At 52.1% G+C, this 19020-nt stretch overlaps 1 protein-coding gene and 1 long non-coding RNA gene across 3 annotated transcripts in view; one reads left to right on the top strand and one right to left on the bottom strand.

The window, feature by feature from the left end:
• The window catches only part of ERI3 (ERI1 exoribonuclease family member 3), a 131230-nt gene that overhangs the window by 102632 nt on the left and 9578 nt on the right, over window positions 1-19020 (top strand). The gene's annotated exons all lie outside the window — the stretch shown is intronic.
• LOC136294947 (uncharacterized) lies at window positions 892-2638 on the bottom strand. The gene is made up of 2 exons (XR_010722548.1): window positions 2452-2638; window positions 892-1987 (listed from the first exon to the last, which is right to left on the bottom strand). It is a non-coding gene; the product is annotated as an uncharacterized lncRNA (long non-coding RNA).

Below are 19020 nucleotides of genomic sequence, written 5' to 3'. Positions count from 1 at the left end.
TACATGACTGCATCCCGGGGGATCACAGGCATGCTCTTGTCCCTCTGAGGTTAGTCCTTGTCTCCAGAGTTTGGGCATCTACATTGTCCCTTCTCTGTCCTCCCTAGAATGCACAGGGCTGGTGAGCACTTTGCGAGGAGGAGAGACTCCTACCCAAGTTTTAGTAAGGATCTGCCTTTAAGGAGAGTGATGGCTGAGGTGCGGAGGGAAGGCTGTGTCAGCAAGGGACGCCAGGTTTAGAGCTGCCCCGCTTCACCTAATGAGAACCAATTGCAAGGTGCAGGGGGTAGCAGTCAGGCAGAGAGACTCCACCACAATTTAACAAGTTTTCATTCCCCTGAGTTCCCTGATAAGACCCCCCTCGAAGTCTGTACAGGAATTCATAAGAATAGGATAATTAGGATGTTTCAAAGCTGCGACCCTCAGAGGAGTCCTTGGACTAATCTGTTTTTTCCCTTAAAGACATCTGTAACTACAATCTTTGTTTCTCTTCTCTTCTTTCCCCCCTCCTTCTTTTTCCCTTCTTGTCTGTCTCTGTATCTCCTGTCAAACCGTGGCAGACGTAAATGACAAAGAAATCAGAAAGAGAGATCAATGCAGTCCAAATTAGCACTTGGAGATAGACTGTGCTGGAGATGTCAGAGCCTGACCCCAGTTGATCTGCCAGCCTCCACTGGTGATATTATGCAAATTGCATCCATCTGGCAGAGCCCAGTAAAGGACTAATGGGGCAGGGAGGGGGCCAGGACCAGGCACCTTTGGGAAGGGTAGAGAGATGGGGGTCTTTGGGGAGGGGGTCCATGATCGACGGGGGAGATAAGGTACTGCATTGGCTTCCTTTGCACTCCTGGGTGGATTAAAAGCCAAACTCCAGATAAGAGATAACCAAACTTCATTTTGCTTTTTATTTTATTCCTTATTTCTCCCCTCACACAACCTAATACCAAAAAGAAGAGGGGGGGAAAAAGTGGTTCTTGGCGCTCGTTTCCTGCACGTCATTACCACTAATGGCAGTTTGAGGGGAGAGACAAAGTCAGGGAAAGAAAGCAAAAAAAAAAAAAAAAAAAGCTGGCTGCTTAAAAGACTGTTGTAATAGGAGCATGGATAATAGAAATCTCAAATTACGGTGATCGGCTTGTTAAGAAGTTTGAAAATACGGCCAGATTGTCTTTAATGAGAGAAATATGGCTGTTAGTTAGTGAAGGAGGAGGGAATGGACCTTGTTTCAAGATCTGTAGCTTGCCCATCAAAGAGGCACTGTCTGTTTCATTTCAAAATCCTGCTCCTCTGCCTGATATTAAAAATAGTTGTTAAAGGCTTTGACTAGCAAGACGATTCTCTTTGACTTCCTACTCTCTTTCCACCTCCCCCAAAAGACTTCGCTAAGATAACTTCTGCTTTAAAAAAACAGCTAAGCAAGAAAAGAAAGAAAGAAAGAAAGAAAGAAAGAAAGAAAGAAAGAAAGAAAGAAAGAAAGAAAGAAAGAAAGAAAGAAAGAAAGAAAGAAAGAAAAAGAAAGAAAGGGGAAAGTTTTGGGGGCTGCAGGATGATACTGCCCCTGCCACTCCAGGGTGGTGCCTGGAACCTTAAGCCTGAGCACTGGCAAGACCGTGGCCATTCCCACCATGGCAGAGGGGAGCTTCCTCTGTGCCATGTGCAGCTGTGCCGGGATGAGCACTGAAATGTGGTACCCCCACTGCTTTCCTCTTGGCAGCCCTGACCCAGGCATAGGGCAGCAGTGGCTTTTTCGGCATCAGGACCCCCATTAAGTGCCATGATGCTGCTTTCCTTTGCTCTATCCCGAGCCTGGGAAGTGGCAGTAGGCCAGGGTTGAGGATGTAGAGAAGGGCTCTGACAGAAGCCAGGTTTGGCTGCTGCTCACCACCCCTGCCTCTTGTGAAGAGCTAAGGGGCACCTCTATGCTGTTAGGCTCTGACCCGTAACTCCTGCCTCGCTGTGGTGCTGACAGTCCCCTCTTCATTCTCCCCTGAAATCAAAGGATCACATTAATTGGTTTCAGGATCGTGGCCCCATGTCCTGAATGGTCTGTTTAAGATAACGAACTGAGAGTGTGTTAATAGCTGAAACAGCTTAGCAGAGGATCTAGGGACAAGGCCTGGATGGGGAAGATGCTGCTGGGTGGGGAAGATGGGCATTGACACATCAAAAGTCTGTCCAGTGCTGTGTTTTTCCCTGTCCTTACACAAATCAGTGTAATTCCCTCACTCCCAAGTTGCTAATATTTTGAAATCCTAGGGCAAAGGACACTGGCCAGAGGGGAGAGCTGCACCAGCCAAACTGTTGCCTTTCCCAGCGTGGCCTTGCTCTTTTCATGGGTCTGCAGTGGGATCAGAGGAGATCTGCTCATATCCTCCATAGCTGGAGGCTCTTCCCAAAGGTGAAGCTGCCACTGCACAGGTTGATCCCAGCTGTGCCATTAATCATCCTCACCCAAGTTCTGGCTTGTTCTTGATTCTGCGAGAGAGACCCACAGTGGGCTGCACTGGGATGTCAGTGTTTCCATCTGTTCCCAAGAGTCGTGAGCAATCCTGCTCCAGCTTGGAAGCTGCATTCTTCTAACACAGAAGACCCCAAGCAGCTTCTCCCAGCCTGGGCCCTGAACTGGGCTGCCAGTGTACAGGACCTGGAGAGGAGGCAGGAGGGAAGAGTCATGGTCACTGCTAAGGGTGAGTGTCCTAGTCCATGCTGCTGGGACAAAGATTCCATGTTCAGTACTGTAGTCTGACATGTCTGCCCTGTGTGCTTGGAGGTCTCTGAAGAAATGGCATGAAGGAGGGGCTCAAGAACTCCTATGAGTTTTTGGCCAGTTGATGGCCCAGGGATGCAGCAGGATCAGCTGGCTGGGCTGCTGTGCTGGGTGGACTGCAGAGCTGTCCTTCCTCATGCCCCCATGGCACAGAGCTGATTTTTAACCACGGAATACCCCTACCCAGAGATGCAATCCAAATCCCCCAGTGACGGAGAGTGCCTGGTAGTCCTGGGTCACTTTTCCCACTATAATTAGTCTCGCTGTTAATTACTTGCAGGTTTGTGATGTGCAGGGGTAGCATCCACGGTGCCGGAGGGGCTGCCTCTGCACAGACCCTCCTGCAGTGCACCAGCCTTGCATTGCCCCTTGTCTCCTGCCCACCTCAGCAGCAGGCATGGCACTGGTGCTGCTGGTTGCCTTAGCTTCCCAAGGCATGCATCTCCCTGCCTGCTGCCACCCCTCAGCCAGGCCCCAGAGGGAAGGAGACCTGTGCCCTGGCACTGCCACCTCAAGAGCCTTTCCCCAGGGGTTCTGTGGATGGGGTGAGCCTGCAGACAGCAGGACCCCCAGCCCTTTGCCCTAAGGAGAGCACTGCAACACTACCTTGCCAGGAAGCCCACTCCAGTCCTTAGCTGCCAACTGCCCGATGCTGGGGGTGCCGGGCCAGGTCCCGTCTCCCGTCCTGTGTGCTTTCAGCCAAGAACTACTGATTTAGCTCTGTGTGCATACCCAGGAGTCTTAGAGCTTGGAAGCTGGGTCATCTCCAGCACCCACAAAGCCCTCTGCTCATGCTCTCCCTGTCTGAAAGTACATACATAACAGCCGAGAGAAGCAGAGAGGGAGAGAAAAGGAGAGACGCCAGCTTTGCCTCCGCGCTCCCATCCAGAGCAGTCTCCTAATGAGAAGAATATGGCTGCTAGTTAGCAGAGGGGTGTGTCCTGTAGGCTAAAATGAGATAGTTACACTGCACTGATTGAAGGTTGAGGTTAGAGGGCAGCACAATTATGTTCAGGAGATTCAAGGGCTCTGTTTGATGCGGCAGTTCTAAGCTCCCAGCCAGTGTCAGTAGTTTAGCTCAGGGTTTCTTTTTTTTTTTTTTTTTTTTTTTTTTTTTTTTTTTTTTTTTTTTTTTTTTGTGGGCTAAAGACAGGAAGGATAAAAACTATGGGAATGAGTTGTTTCTATTATTATAAAGTGGTGTGAGTTTTCTTTTTTTTAAACCATCAGTTCACCCCCCCTTTTGCTTAACTGTTTCCTGATCATTATTTTTTAAGCTGCTCAGAGGGAAGAAGAGCGCATCCCTTTCCCCCTGGAGAGCGGCTCTGAATTTACCCCAGACAGGGAACGTGATCAGTTCACTGACTACGGATCAGGAAAGCAATTAGCAGTTCAAATTATGCCAGCACCAAATTCTTTGTCTCAAAATCATGGGTTAAGAGTTGCAAAAGAACCTTAATTGTCTGGTGCTGAACTAGATGTTTTTTTTCTGAAAGCATTTCCAGTGCTTAGGGCTGTTTGTGGGGGGAGCCTCTTGTGTTTTGAAAACTGTGGATCCTTTTCCCAGAGCCTGCAGCAGTGTTCAGGCACTACAGCAGCATCTGGCCTCTCCAGCCTGTCTCCCATCAGGTGGCTAGCTGCCTTGCAGGCAGCCATGCATCCATCTCAAGATGATCCTGGTCACTGTCATCCATCTCCACTGTCTTCTAACCCATGCCTAGCTCTCTGGTCGCTGCATGCAGCCTCTGCCACATGCATGCACTGCAGGGAGGTGAGGACCAAAGGGACTGCTGGCCTGCAGCAGCAGCACATGGCAGCCCCATGCTGCCCATGGAAGGAGGCTGTTGCTCTCTTGGTGACAGCACCCAGCCCTGCTGGGCTGAACACGAGGTGCTGGCCTGCCCGTCTCATCCACCCCATCTGTAAGGATGAACGAAGGGATGCCTGCCCCTTTCTCTCCTTGCCTGCTCCCCAGGGCCCATTTTGTCCCAAGCCCACACTTTGCATTGCCTTTTGATCTGAGTGACAGCCTGGTTTATTTACTCTAATGGTTCTCAGTTTTAAATGTTAATTCCTCCCTGAAGAAAATGTCTTTTCAGGATGAGTTGCCCATCAGCAGAGACATGGAGGGTGTGTTGGCATCCCTGGCCTCTGTGCAGAGCCAGGCCTTCACCCAATGGGCAAGAGCCTGGAAGTTGATGCCTAGGGAATACCTCAGTGCCTGTCACCACTGTGGCTGGGCTGTCCCAGGGACACCTCATTGCTGGGCAGATCTAGGTAGGACGGGTGCATCCCTAGCATCACAATTCATCCCTGTGCAGCCCATTTGGCACAGTGCCACACACCACTGTCACAGCCCCCCATAATCCTGGCTGCAATTAGGGGTTGATGGATTGTCCCCAGGCCAGGGTCTCAGTGCAGCCCCCTAACAGGGATGAGGCACACGCAGAGATGGGCAGGGGCCTGCTGGGCTGCTGCCATCCAACAACAATTTCTAATCTTGATTGGAGAGGAGGGTGGTGGGCTGGGGGGGGAAGAATCAGAGATAAATGTTAGCTCATTTCTTAAGTAATTAGTTACCTCCTCATCCTCATGTTGTAATTGTGAACAAGCTGTAATGTTTAATTAGTGTGTAAATGAAACCCCAATTTCATAATGGCTGCGGTGACAGCGCTAAGTGAGACAGGCACAGAAGGGGCCGCATTGTTTCAGCAGGAGATGAAGCTGTCGCCCAGCAAGCCAAGCGTCTCTTGGAGAAAATGGAAATGATAAACGAAGTGAGGCTAATTAGCAAAATCCTACAGGCCCCACTGATGGTTCTCATCAAGGGGAGGTAATGAAGCGGGCGGGCCAAGCTGAGGGGGGATTAATTGGAGCTGATTGCTGCACATACAGGCACTGTAGAGCAGTGGATGCGGGGATGCAAACTTTCCTGCTTTGCTCCTCTTGCCTTTCCCCAGGACCCAGCTGTGGGTAGAGCCTGTAGGGAGGACACAGGTGAGAGTCTGGTCCTGGAGCAGGCAGGACACAGATGCAGAGGGGTGTTCCCTGCCTGCAGGTGTCTGGGCTGAGGCACATGGGCACGTGAAGAGCATAGTATGAAGGATCTGAAACATTGGAGAGCTGCTGCAGGGCTGGTTTATAGCACAAAAAGGATTATGGCTCTTCATTAGCTCCCTTCAAGTCCCTCCTCCTGTGCTGACTCTATTTTGAGAGTAGACATTTGGAGAGCAAATAAAAACATTTGGAGAGCATCCCCACCTCTGCATGATAGGTGCTAGGAAAGGGATGAGTCGTCCCTGCTCCCCCTCTGGGTGAGAGTTTCTGCAGACCTGATACCTGTGGCAGCACAGTGTGGCAACCGAGCCAGAGCTCACTGTGGTAGGAGGGCCTGGGGCACCGTGGAGCTGAACTTTATCCTTCCAAGCTGTGTAAAAAATGCCCTTTCTGCAGCTGTTGGCACACAACCCTGATCACATTGCATTACTTAGTGACATTTCAGGGAGCGCATGGAGCCCCACTGCCGGTGGGCTCAGTCCCAAATGTCCCATCCCTGCTGTGGATGGGGTTCGGCTGCCTGCGGGCCAGGCTGCCCCACAACCTGCTCTTTACCTGCTGCCAATTCAATATCAGAAGTCAGCAAAAGCCTTGCCAAGCAGAAGAGAGGACAGCAATACCTCTCTGAGCTTGCATTCCTTAGTCTGTCCAAGCAAATTATTCATGGCTGCATGTGGAACCGTGGGGTCCATGAGCAGGTCTTTTCAGTGTCTCAGCCTCCTTTTCTGACAGAAAATGAGAGAGTTGTCTGCTTGACAAGTGCCCATACCTGGCATGTCCAGTGCCTGCCCAGAGTCATTGCATCCCTTCCTCATGGCATCTCCAAGCCCCACGCTGCCTCTCTTGCTGAGTAATGAGAGATTTCCCTGTGCCTCTGAGGGCTCTAAAGAGGGGCTGAGCAATATTATTTATTCAGTTGTTTACAGAAGCGTTTGATCGGGAATAGTTCTTCACTGCCAGCCTGTTGTGTATTATTCATTGCAATAATCTCTGCAGATTGTGATAAACTGTAACTGCGGTGGGGCAGCGTGTAGCTGGGCTGTACTGCCACCGCTGCCTGCTCCGGCCTCTAAAATATCGGCAGCTGCAATCATAAATCTCAATTTACAAGTGGGACTATTGCACGGGGAGTTATAGTTATACTAATGATTACTTCTCTGTCTTATTTTTCATGTTGCAACAGAGTAATAAATTTTTAAAAACAGCCTGGGCAAAGCATCAGCAAAGGCTGTGCGTCCTCTCACCATGCTGTCGGCAGAGAGGGGCATTCCTGTTCTCCAGCAGGCATCTCGCTGGCAGGGCACTGGCCCCACTTCTCAAGGAGGTGGCTCAAAGAGCGGGGCTTCGTGTTCTCACACTGGCAAAAATGCCATAGAAACTCTCTGTGGGCATGATGGGGCGACAAGCTGGAGTGTAACGTTGGGATCAATCCTTATGCTTGTACCAGAGAAGAGAGCTCAGCTCCCTGCATTGTTTTTGCTGCTGAGAATGGGGACTGAGCCATTTGTCACTGACTTAGTCTTTCTCAGTCAGACTTAGGATATCCTGGGGTTGATGGGGCCAAGAGGTGGGGATCTGATGACCAATAGTGGAGCTGGCTTTTGAAGGGTGTATATTATTCCTGTAACTCACCACCCTTCCAGCAGTGAGGCTTTCACTGACACAGAGAGTTGGAAGCTGCCTTTTTCAAACCGTGTGCCCGCAGTGTGGAAATGGGGTGATGGCTTGGATGGTCCCACCTGAAGGAAAGCTCCCCTTCCTGGAGGACACCAAGGGTCAGAAGGAAAGGATTTGGGTTAGAGGAACTCAGACCTCATTCCCATCCCTGTCTGGGAGCAGTGACTCAGGAACACTCAGGGACATTCCTCCTGGGGGAGTCACCATGGGGGCACCCCCCAAAGACCAAGTCTCTTGCCCAGAAGGCAGCAGTGGGACACGGGGTTCAGCGAGCATTTCCCGAGTGTTTATCACAGCTCCGAGGTCTGTGATGTGAGGCCTCTGATGGATGCCTCCATTCACAGATTTGACATTATGATGTACAGGGAGCCTAGAGATATATAGATTTTCAAAGTGGCCACTTTGAGCATAATTATAAATATCCAGCCTCTTTACATAGTGAATTGTTGCCAGGAAAAGGACCCCAGGAGCTCTGAAATTTAGCATCCAGGATTTCTTGGGAAAGGAGCCTTGGCAGAGGTTTTCCATCCATTTTGGGGCCAGGAAGGTGTGGGCGTTATGGGATGATGCTTTTCCCATCCTGAACCCCCCTGGCAGGTCCTCCCCCATTCCTCATGGTGCTGGCAGTGTCTCTCTGTAAGGGACATCTCCAAGGCACTGTCTTGGACCCTCACCTCCCCTGCTTGTCTGCACCAGCACACTGTAACATGATTTTAACTGCTTCCGAGTGGTTGGCTCCCCTTCCAGATCACGGCACAGAACACCAGGGGCATAACAGAGCTGGGAGCAGGTGCTCCTGGTCTCTGTGCCTGATCAATGGCCCCAGAGACACAGCAAAGAAGAGGCCTTCCCCTATCTCTTGGCTGGCCCATCTCCTTACACTTGCCTTTGGAACATCCCAGCCCACCGAGGGCTGGGGCTCAGCACAAAGGGATCACTTTTCAGGTGAGCAGAAGATATCCCCAGTGGGATGGGTGCTGGATGCAAAACCTGCAGCTGAGACCTGGGCACAGTCAGGAGCACTCCCACATGCCCTCCTTGGATTCACAGGCTCCTAGAAAAAGGGCAGCTGTCCTTTCCAGGAAACCATCTGGAAGTCCCCTTATCATGCTTTTCTCTTGCCATTTGGATATCAGAGCATCACCACTTCCATTTCCATGCTGGAGCTGGTGTGAGTGTGCCCTAGGGAAGGGCTCTGCAGGCAGCTGCATGCCCATCCCTGTGTGTGTGTCTAGGTTCAAACAGGCACCCGTTACCACCTTCCCCATCCTGGGACTGGGGCATGCTGGAATATTGCAGGGAAAAATGAAGAGAATGTTTGAGGATTTGTGTTCTGTTTGTGAGCAGGGTCTGGAGGAGAGAAGGTCAGAGAAGAAAATTGGAGCTGAATTTAAATCAATGGCAGGTAGAGATTAGAGCAGCCCAATTAACTGCAGCAAGACAGGTGGAGGCTGGGGGAGGGCTCCAGCTCTCCAGGTTATGACCCCTCATTGGACCCCAGTTCTGGTCCATAGAGATGTGAATGCCCCAGACAAAACAGGGAGGATCATGGCCAGAGACTTGGGATGGGGACTTTGTGCCAAGGACTTGCTGGTGGGCAAGGGCTGGAGTAGCTGGAGGCTGTGGATGGTAGCAGCAGACCTAGGTGGTTTGGTGTTGGATTGAATCTCACTCCTTCCTTCCTTCTCTGTACATCTTGCCAAGCTCAGTCTGCCTCTCCATCCACATACCAGCTCTTTGTCCTTGTTTTCTTGTCCCAGTCCCTTCCCCCATGTCCTGCTATCATCTCAGCTGCTCCCACCACCAGCCCCACTAGTTCCCCATCACTGCTTCCTCCTACTTGTCTGTCCCTTGACTCCAGCTCTTGTTGGTGCAAGCGTTTCAATGAAACAGTTTCCTCCCTCGCACTTCCTGGGGAAGTCATGGAGCACCCGGAGAGCTGGGTCCCCACTTCCCACGCAGGTGTGTAGAGTGGGTGCCAGGGGGGGTTGCAGCAGCTGGAAGCAGGGGCCAGCACTGGGATGGGTGTCAGCACACGTGCAGCTGCCTAGGGCCACATGCAGCTGTCTTTGCCCAAAGCTGGCTTAATTCTGATGGGAAATCCACAACATTCCGGGTTCCCAAAATCACCTTCCCAACAGACTTCAAGGCTTTGTTTGGAAACATTAGGGTACATATGAAAAAACCTTGTGCTGGCAAGTAACTGGAATTTAAGGGAAATAGTGACATTCTTGACATTCTTCTTGATGGCAATGTATTAATGGTTTGGGCTGGAATTTCCTGGGAAAATAACTCAGTGTGAGTTAAATGTCCAGCATGGAATGTCTCAGCTGAATCACTAAATTTTGGGGAAAATCATGGTAGGTCTTATCAGAGCAAGGGGAAGCTGCCAGCCCCTCCTTGTTTGCAACACACATCCCCCATGTACTCCTGGGGTCTGGGCAGCCAGGAACACGGCTCCCATGTCTCTAGGCTTACAGGGCTTTGCTATCTCCAGTAACCCTGTGCACTGCAGCATGTTGCACATCACCCAAGGAACATTAATTAACATTGCTGGAAGATCTCAGGAAAGGTGCAATTTGAATGATCTGGCACCACAGTCATTCGGATGCTGAGTTAATTCAATCCTTGCACACAGTGCTCCTACAGATTGTTGGCTTTAAACAAACAGCGGTGACAGATTTGTTGCTGCGGAAATGTGGTCATTAAGTCAGGAGCGTGTGTTTGACCTGAAAGCGATTGAGTGATGGATGCAAGTCATTTTAAAGCTGCAGCAGCCAAAAGGATGCTCCTTTTGGAGAGCAATCTTGCATCTAAGGAGTGTAAATAATTTAAACAAACAAGTAAAGTAAGGTGAAAGCACTGCTGTGTTGTGGCACTAAATGCAAAGCAGGGGCAGTGCTGCCAGTCCTGTGGTGAAAGAGAGCTCCTTTGCACAGCACTGTCATAAAGAGGTGCAAGGTACCAGCCTTGGGGCTGTCTGTGGGGATAAATGGTACCAACCAAGCTCCCATCACTTCATAGTCACCCGTGGGAGCTGTGCATCCGGTGCACTCCAAGTGTGAGCAGTGCAAGTGCTGTGGGATCCCCAAGGAACAGTAATCAAAGTGGATTGGTGGAGATCACCTTCATGTCCTGGAAGAGCAGGACTTACATGTCCTGCAGTGTGGCACTGTGCCAGTCCAGCTGCTCCTCTTGTCAAGCTGAAGGAGCCCGATATTCCCTTGGCTTCCAGACAAGATCTGGCTTGTCTTGTCCAGCAAGGAAGGTTTGGTGAACTGAGAGCTTGGCATGCTGCTGCTCCATGCCAGCCTTGCTCTTAGCCATCCTCTCACTGCTGTTGAAGATCCTCTCACCCACAGAGTGTGAGCAGGGAGGAAGCATTCGATCCGCACCACTCACGTCACATGGGTCTGTGCATTCTGCCGCTGGATGTGGCATTCCCATAATGAGACTGGTAGTTACTGTGCATTAGAAGCAGCCACTGCTTAAGCCTCAATATCTCGGCCATTTAATTTAATGGGTCTTTTTAAATACCAAAAGCAATTAAGTTCACATTGTGAGCTAATCGCCTACAAAATTTCATTTCAAAGATGCTGAGACTGTTTGTGAGAGAATTGCTGGGAAGCAGCCCAAGTATGCTACCATGTCTGTCCGTTTGTCCTTTGTTGCCTTCCCTCTTTCCCAACCAGAGTTAAGCAGACTTCTTGAAAGGAAACAATCACATTCTCAGTTCCCTCCTTTTCTGATAGTTTTTCCCTGGTGTGAATTTTGGATGCCTAAGTTAAATGCCAGTGATTGGTGTTGATTATAGTGCTCAGCTGGTACTACAAGAGTGGAAAACGGGTTTGAGGTCTGGCTGATGGGCAAGAGCCAGATAGCTGTTGCTGGGGAGTGAATGGGCAAACAGCTGTGTACCTAGGCCAGGAGGATATGGTGGGAGCTCTGGTATTAGCTTGTGTCACCACTGCCTTGAGGCCATGTGTCTGTGCTACTGTCCCTGCGGGTGTAAGAGGTGCCTGAGCAGTAACACCCAAACCTTGCACAAGCCCTTCTGCTTTGGACGAGTGTTTTAGGTGAGCTGTTTGCAGCGTGTCCACCATGGTGGCTCACCCCACATGCCTGCTTTCCTGATCCTCCTCCTGCCTTAGCAGCTCCAGCCCATGGCATTCATCCGTGGCGGTCCCTGCAGGGACCATCTTGCCTGTAGGCTGCAAGGCTTTATCAGATTGGAGAAGAGCCGGAGGTCTTTGTCAGAGATTACTTGTTCTCCTAAACAGCCATGTTACTGAATATGGAATAATCCCCCCTCAACATCCAGCTGGAGGTTTTGTTTCCTTCACTGTGGGCTATCATGTTAACACTCTCTCCTTAAAGCACCTTTGCCAGCTGAGTCACCCATGTGATGCCCATCACCCTGACCAGCATGGTGGGCAGGGGCACACTCCACACCTCTGCTCACCAAGCTGCCTGCCCCCAGTGTGTTTGGCTGAGCCATGCATGGCTGCCATCCCATTTTGCCTGTGGTGTTGCCTTGTCCATGCCCTCCCAGCTGGTTTCCCTGGCCGGCAGTGGGGAGGTGATTTGTGGAGTCCCACATGCGCCCGGTGAGTCCAGCTCTCTGCGATTCAGGGAGATCCATCGCACAGGGAGGGGAGGTCACTGCGTTGCAGGTTTGCTAACCTTGCCCGCTTATTAAAAATGGTAAAAGCCTCCCTCAGGACTCGTGAAGTATAGATCCAAAGAGCTCCATATGCTGTTCCCCTTAATGAGATGTCTGCCTGAAGAGCAATAGCAAAACACACCATCCAGTGCAGGGTCCCTATAGCTAGATGGCCTGGCAGTAAACAGAGCCGTCCGTCTTAATGGGCTATCGTGTAAAAACTTCTCCCAGTCAATAAATCAAAGGGGCTCCATTTATATCATGTGCTGCCTTCGCTATTAGGCTGCCTCTGGATGGCATGTTCTGATACAGAGCTCCCCGGGCCTGCCAGACGAGGCCAGAGGCTCTAATAGGCATTTAATTTAGGCTTCCCCTTGCTGATACCCATGCAGAGTTCAGCATCTGGGACTCAGCAGGGGCTCCCTTGTGGTTTGGGATGGCCCTGCTGTGCAGGAAAGGGCACCCGTGGATCAGCACCTGGCAGACATCACCTCCTGCCCTTCTGGGTAGGAGCCTCTGGTGTACAGGGAACCAGACCCTCTCTGTGAAGGGGTGTGTGGGTTTGGCGAGCACCCCTACTCAGTCAGAACAGCAGCCACAGCCTGGTGCAGTTATTTATTTTTCATCCCTTCCCTTGTGCTGCTCGGATGCCACCGGAGGGAAGTTCCGCTTCAGCCACCATCCCAGGCAGAGATATTAGTCCTCATTACTAATTAAAGGAAGCAGGAGTAATTGACGGATGGTGGATGGCAGGGGAGCCAGTGTGATGAACAGCCCCTGTCCCTGTGCCGGGGACGCATGCTGAGCGCTACCTGTTAGCTACAAATAAACAAACCTGATAAATAATAAATAGTTTGAGAAGAGTGGGCAAGCATTATTTAAATTAATAGGGATTAGAGGGAGAGGTCTGAAAGAGCATTCCTCCAGATGAGCTATCCCTGGACAGACAGGGACTCATTTGTTGCAGACTGGAGTAAACAAGGAGAAGGGGAGGATTCATCACAGCAGGGCCTTGCAGCGCTTCTTGGGCTGGTAACAGCATGGCTGTACTTTTCCTGGCCACCCCTGCACCAGGGCTCCCTGCATCCCTGCTGCCTCGCCGGTGTCACTGTGCTGTTACACCTCTGGTGCCAGGCTGGGGCATTGGGTGCTCCGAGGGAGTCAGGCTGCTGTGGCAGAGCAGTGGGGAGCGGATGCTGGGCTCCGGCTGCTGGCAGGGTCCACACCACGACAGGGCACCTGCAAGTTCTCCCAGACAGCTTGATGGCCACCTGCAGCCTGCCTCCACCCAGGCACTCTGTCAGCCACGGGTTGGTCCCAGCCAGCGGCTGCAGAGGAGGTTTCTCCTCACCCCCTGATATTTGGATACCACCCTGCCTGCTCAGGGCAGGAAGCTGGGGGTGGTGGAGGAAGCAGGAATGCTGCGAGAGGCGGGGGAAAGAGGGGAGGACAGACGCTCTGCTCGCTATCACATCTACTCCATCTTATCACCACAGTAATTTGATGATAAAAAATAATCCGAGGCTGGAAAGGAAACATGTGTAGTGGAGTAAAGATTGAATGTAGGTGGATTGTGCCCTGGGGCGGCGGCTGGGAGATAGAAGGAAATGTCCTTCTGTTTGACATACTGCCGAGTCGCCGCCGTGCCCCCGCCTCGCCTCGCCCTGCCAGAGGCGTGGGGAGCCCGCTGGCCCGTGGGCCATGTGCCGGGCAGAAGGGTGCCTGTTGCCGCCCCCCGACACCTCCCGCCCCTTCACCTGCACCTCCTGTGACCCCCAGTACCCTCTGGGGTGCTGTCCCCCACCCTCCCACCCCACAGCTCGCTCCCAGCACACTTCTGGTTATTTTTTTTTTCCCTTTGGTTATGCTTCACAACTCATTTTATCAGCTGTCAGTAACCAAATGTCTTTTTTAAGGAGTGGGTTATAGCCACTAATGTACTGAATGCTATTGCACTGGCTGCAGTTAGTGTTCCACGGCTAAATTACTATAATTAATGTTCCACTAGAACTGTTTGTAACAGGCGGCTGAGGGAGCCCCAGGTCTGGGCTTTCACAGCCACTGAATTATCTCTCCTCCCCGGAGAGAGCGCCTCTCACAAAGGGGAGGGATGAGGTCAGCAGCGGGACAGGCAGGCACTAGCCGAGCCAAACTCCAGCAGATGAGCGGCCCAGGAGCTGTTCCCGGGGCACGGAGTCCCTGACTCTCCCCGTCTCGGCTGCTGAGCCCGGTGGGAGTGCGGCTGGGAGTGCGCTCGGCTGCGGTGGAATTCCTGCTGGGATTGGCAGGGCACTGCTGCCTCGCCAGGGCTTCCACTCATCGCCCTCCGCGATTGCGTTTCAAAGGTGGAAGACAGTGCCTAGAAAAACGCTTACAAAACTCGCGAAGGGCAGTCGGCAGAGATGTTTGCCGTGCCCGGCATGACACTTCAGCCCATGCTGCACACCAGCTCTGCACCCTAAACGTCCCTGCTCCCCCGTCGCCTCTCAGTGAGGCCGGAGGTGTAGGGGAAAAAAATGTGCTCGGTGGGCACACACACCCCTTGTTTCGCTAAATGCATTGTTCAATACCTGCAACAAACAGATTAGCCGAGGCTTTATCAGGGACAAGAGAAGGGAGAGCAGTGTGATAATGGTTTTCAGCAAATCCCCGGGCTGTCACAGATTAGAGCCGCGGCAGGAGCATTATCAGCCCTTTCCCCCTCTCCCCATCACCTCCCCCTTTGTCTCTTCTCACCATCGGATTTCTCTAGCCAATCTATCCCTGAGAGAGCCGGGCAGATACAAGAAGAAGTCGGTTTCCATCTGATCTGCAATTGGTTTTTCTCGGCAGCCGATCCGTGTCGCAGCATTGATCCGTGGGCCCCCCAGCACTTGTCACCTTGCGTGTCTGGAGAGGAAGGTGGCTGAAGGAAGGGGGGCTGGGGTGGGGATGCTTTCAACTTTATGTGTGCCATTGATCTGCAGGCGGGAGCATGGCCAGGCCAGCCCTGCCAGGCAGGAGGGCACGAGCCACCTGCCGTCATCAGAGGAGTTTAAATGGCTGTGACCTTCTTATTAAAGGAGAAGAATGTCTTTGGAAGGCCAGCGGAAGGAGGGGGCCAACCCCAGGCCCTGGGGCAGGTGGTTGGGAACTGCTCAGCCCTCACCTTCTCGCCAAGGGACAGCTCGATGAGACTGGCACTGGGGTACTCGGAGCCTGCCAGGCACCCTCCTCTCAGAGGGGTCACCCACTGCACCCACATCCCCATTTCTGCTACACCCCTCTCTGTACCACACTGCAGCATGGCCAGGCATGAGCGGGGTCCCCTGTCTTGGCTCTGCAGCTTGCCCAAGCCTGTGGCAGAGAAGCTGTTGAGTTAACCCCAGTGGGTAGGCAGCTTTTTCAGAAGACCTGAAGCTGCAGAAAGTTGTTTTTTTCTTCTGGATGTGGGACACAAGGCTGTCTTTTGTCCCAATGACCGCAGCCAGGGCCTGCAGGCCCCATCAGGTAGGGGTTTGTTGAAATACCTGGATGCTCAGGAGCCACGGCCCAACGGGCAGGGCAGCAATGCTGTGCCAGGCAGGACCCAGCATCTTTGGAGTCAAGCTGGGACATCCCATCTGTGCCACCTGCCCCGCCCCCTGTACCCTTCTGCCAAGTCCCTGCTCGGGTAGAGCTGTGGCAGCTCTGACTTGTCTTGCATTTTCTGGCTGACCTGAGGCATGCTATGCAGGTGGGTGGGAGGGCAAGAGGGGATATAACAAGTAATGGCCCCAAGTGTGGAAACAGTGTTAATAAAGTGTATTTCACTTTTAATTTTGGCATATAATGTAATGATCTTTTTTAAGGCCCTATCATATTATCTGCATGACTAGATTATTGAGTCTTCATCATCTCCAGATAAATTTATGACCAGGATGATGCTTGGAATTTATTATCAGTCAATAGAGCTCAATACTGTAACAAGGCGTGTAATAAGATATACATATTTAATGATCCGGAGTAAAACAGCCCCGCTAATGGGCAGGATGAGACGGAGGCTGGAGTGTTAATTTCCATCCCCTGCCCCTTTCCACGGGAGCCTGCACCATTCAGATGGGATGCAGCCCCAGGGTCCTGTGCGTTGCCTGAAGTTGTGAGCAGGGGCTGGCTCGGGGCGATACAGAGGAGCGCAGCCCTCATGCTGCTGTGGCTGTGAGCACGTGCCTGCTTCCTGTATGTGCTCCTGGGAAGGCACGTGTGCTGCCCATCCCGGCAGAGATGTGCAGGTCTGTCTCACACAACACACGGCTCTCTTACACGGCTTTGCAGGTCTGCCTGATGTCCCCGTCTGCGCCAGGTAAGGACTGTCACACATCCACTTTGCAGGTGGCTCTTTCCAGCCCAGCAGTCTGGGCAAGCCTTGCAACAAAGCTGCTGCTCCATCAGCTGCTGAGATGGCTGGAAAAGCCACAGAGTGGTTTTTATTTTCCAGGGGCAAGCCTGAAATCCTGCCTCTGGGACAGTGCAGGGCTCTCCAGCTCAACAAGGGGAGCAGAGCCAGGGCAGACAGATGCACTCTGTCCACACCACATGAGGACATCTCTGGCCCAGCAAAGCCCTTGGTGGGGACACAGTCCCATGTGGCCTCACAGAGTCCCCCACACTCCGGCTCACCTGGCTGTCTCCCTGACAGGAGACCAGACATGCCCAGAGCAGGCACAGCCCAGGGAGGTAGCAGGTCTGTGTGCCCAAGCACCCTGGCCCTGTGTGCAGCTGCCCATAGATTGTCATGTTGAACAGGGGGCCATCTCCTTTGCCAGGTTATATTTTGAGCTGCCAGCGCTGATTTTTTCCAGCCTTTTGCAATGTTATTAAATTACTTTCCCAGGACTTTTAATAAGCACTTTTGATACCTTTGAAGCATGCAGCTTTGTAGGAAGATTACAGTCCCGCATCCATCTCGCTGGGAGAGAAACAATGGCAGCAGGGCTGGTGTTTGATCTCTCCTCCAGAAGGCGAGAGAGGGTTTGGGTTAGACAAAGAGGTGAGCTGCTGATTTAGAGCTAATGTTTAAAAATAGGTAGGTCTCCCTCCAAGATAGAGAGACCTGCCCTCCTCTGTGTAATCGCCTGCCTCTGCCTCGCCGGACTTGCAGAAACACAGCTCGCTTTATTTGAAGGCTTCGAGTGCAGCTTCGCAGTTTGATTCTTGGTCCTTTTAAAGCAATAACTAGGCCATCTGACCAAGCTTTAAAGAGCAGGAGAACTTTCCATTAGGACTTGCGACACACTCTTGGCAGCACTGGAATTGCATTCTTGCCTTTTATTTCCTTTCTCTGACATCTCATGTCACTCAGGCAGGAGAAACTCAGCTATATAAACTCACTCATCTCTGCCTTGAAATTTCTCCCTAATGAGGGTCCCAATCTCAGTGGTGGGACTGGGTGTCAGGAGCTGGATGTGGAACAGAGCCAACACCAGTGGTGGAGGTCAAACCAAACTGCTCCCTGCAGCCCAGGGACCGCCTGGCCCCAGCAGCATCAGTCAGGGGCAGGGAGACAGCATCTCCCATGTCTGTGCCCACAACTGCCACACAGGAGAAACATCCCTGCCATGCCAAGCATCTGCATGTCTGGTCCCCGTACTGCCTCTGGCAGGGACCATCAGATGAGTTACAACACCACGAGCACCCAGCTCTGGCCAGGCATGCCTTCACTGCAGGGAGAAAAGGTGTCAAGGGAGTCGAATTCCCTTTATCTGTGGATAACTACTGCTGCCTTTAACAGCCTGGAATAAACTAGCCATAAATATCATGATCATAAGTGCTTAGATATGGCAACTTTACACTGAACAGAGGTTTTAACCTTCCCTGCGGAGGATATCCAGCTCTACATCACTGACTGTTTCCATTCAGCTGCACGGCCAAAGACAAGCTCTTGATGAGCTGCTCAGAGCAGCTGCACCTGCTACTGGCCACCTCTCAGCCCAGTCTAACCCCAGTCATTACCCCAGTTTTGGGGTACGACCTCCCTTCTGCTTTCAGGGACAGACAAGAGTCCTGCTGCCCTCTCCCCTCTGCCAGCATTCTTTCCTCCTCTAAGGAGGAGGAAAGCATTGGAGTCTGCAGTTTATTGGACTCCTGTGGGGATCTGTCTTCCGTTCTCATTCCCACCCACAAGGAGGGTCCTGAGCCACCAACTTCTGCAGCAACTTGTCACCATCACCTTGTCCCTGAGCCAGGCCAGGGGTCCTGGATCAGCAGAGGGCAGCTCGCATCCTTCCTGCACCTTGCCAGTGCCCCGCCGTGACTTTATTTTGCATGGCGACTTTGAGGGGAGCTGTAAAACACTCAGACGAGTTAAATAATACACGACAGTGTACGGTATAAATTACAGGAAGCCAGCGGTGGAGCGACATTGTATGCTGAATAAATTAAAGGCTGCGTGACTTACAGGCAAGATTGATCTGCCGAGCATTTTGTTTAGTGACGTGCTTGTCATAAGGGAGAGCTAATTACAGGCGCGGAGGCGCGCGGCTCCGGCGCTGGGGAGCACAGAGCAAACTGGGCTCGCGAATGTCAGCGGGGTCTCTGCACTTCCAGGATTTGCTCTTGCTGAGGCCAGCCACATGCCAGGCCCCGTTAGCTGGATGTCTGCTCTTTTCCCAGGGCCATCCAGCACTGTCACAGCTCAGGAAAAGGACTGTGCTGCCACAGGGAGCTGCTACGGTCTTGAAGTGGGTGTGCTGCTGTGGGGGACACAGGCAGCTGGTTGCTCTGGGGTCTGCCCTGAGCAAAGGTTGATGCTGGGGCTGCCTCAGCAGCTTAGTGGAAATGGAGATATCCAGTCCTGAGCCCATTCTTAATGAAGCAAAGCCATATAGGAGAACATCCT

Source organism: Chamaea fasciata, unplaced genomic scaffold (assembly GCF_029207755.1).
Source record: "Chamaea fasciata isolate MVZ Bird 193981 ecotype frontalis unplaced genomic scaffold, bChaFas1.0.hap1 SCAF_10, whole genome shotgun sequence".
Taxonomy (NCBI): Eukaryota; Metazoa; Chordata; class Aves; order Passeriformes; family Sylviidae; genus Chamaea; species Chamaea fasciata.
Note: the sequence above shows the minus strand (reverse complement) of the source record. Positions and strands in the feature narration are given on the sequence as shown.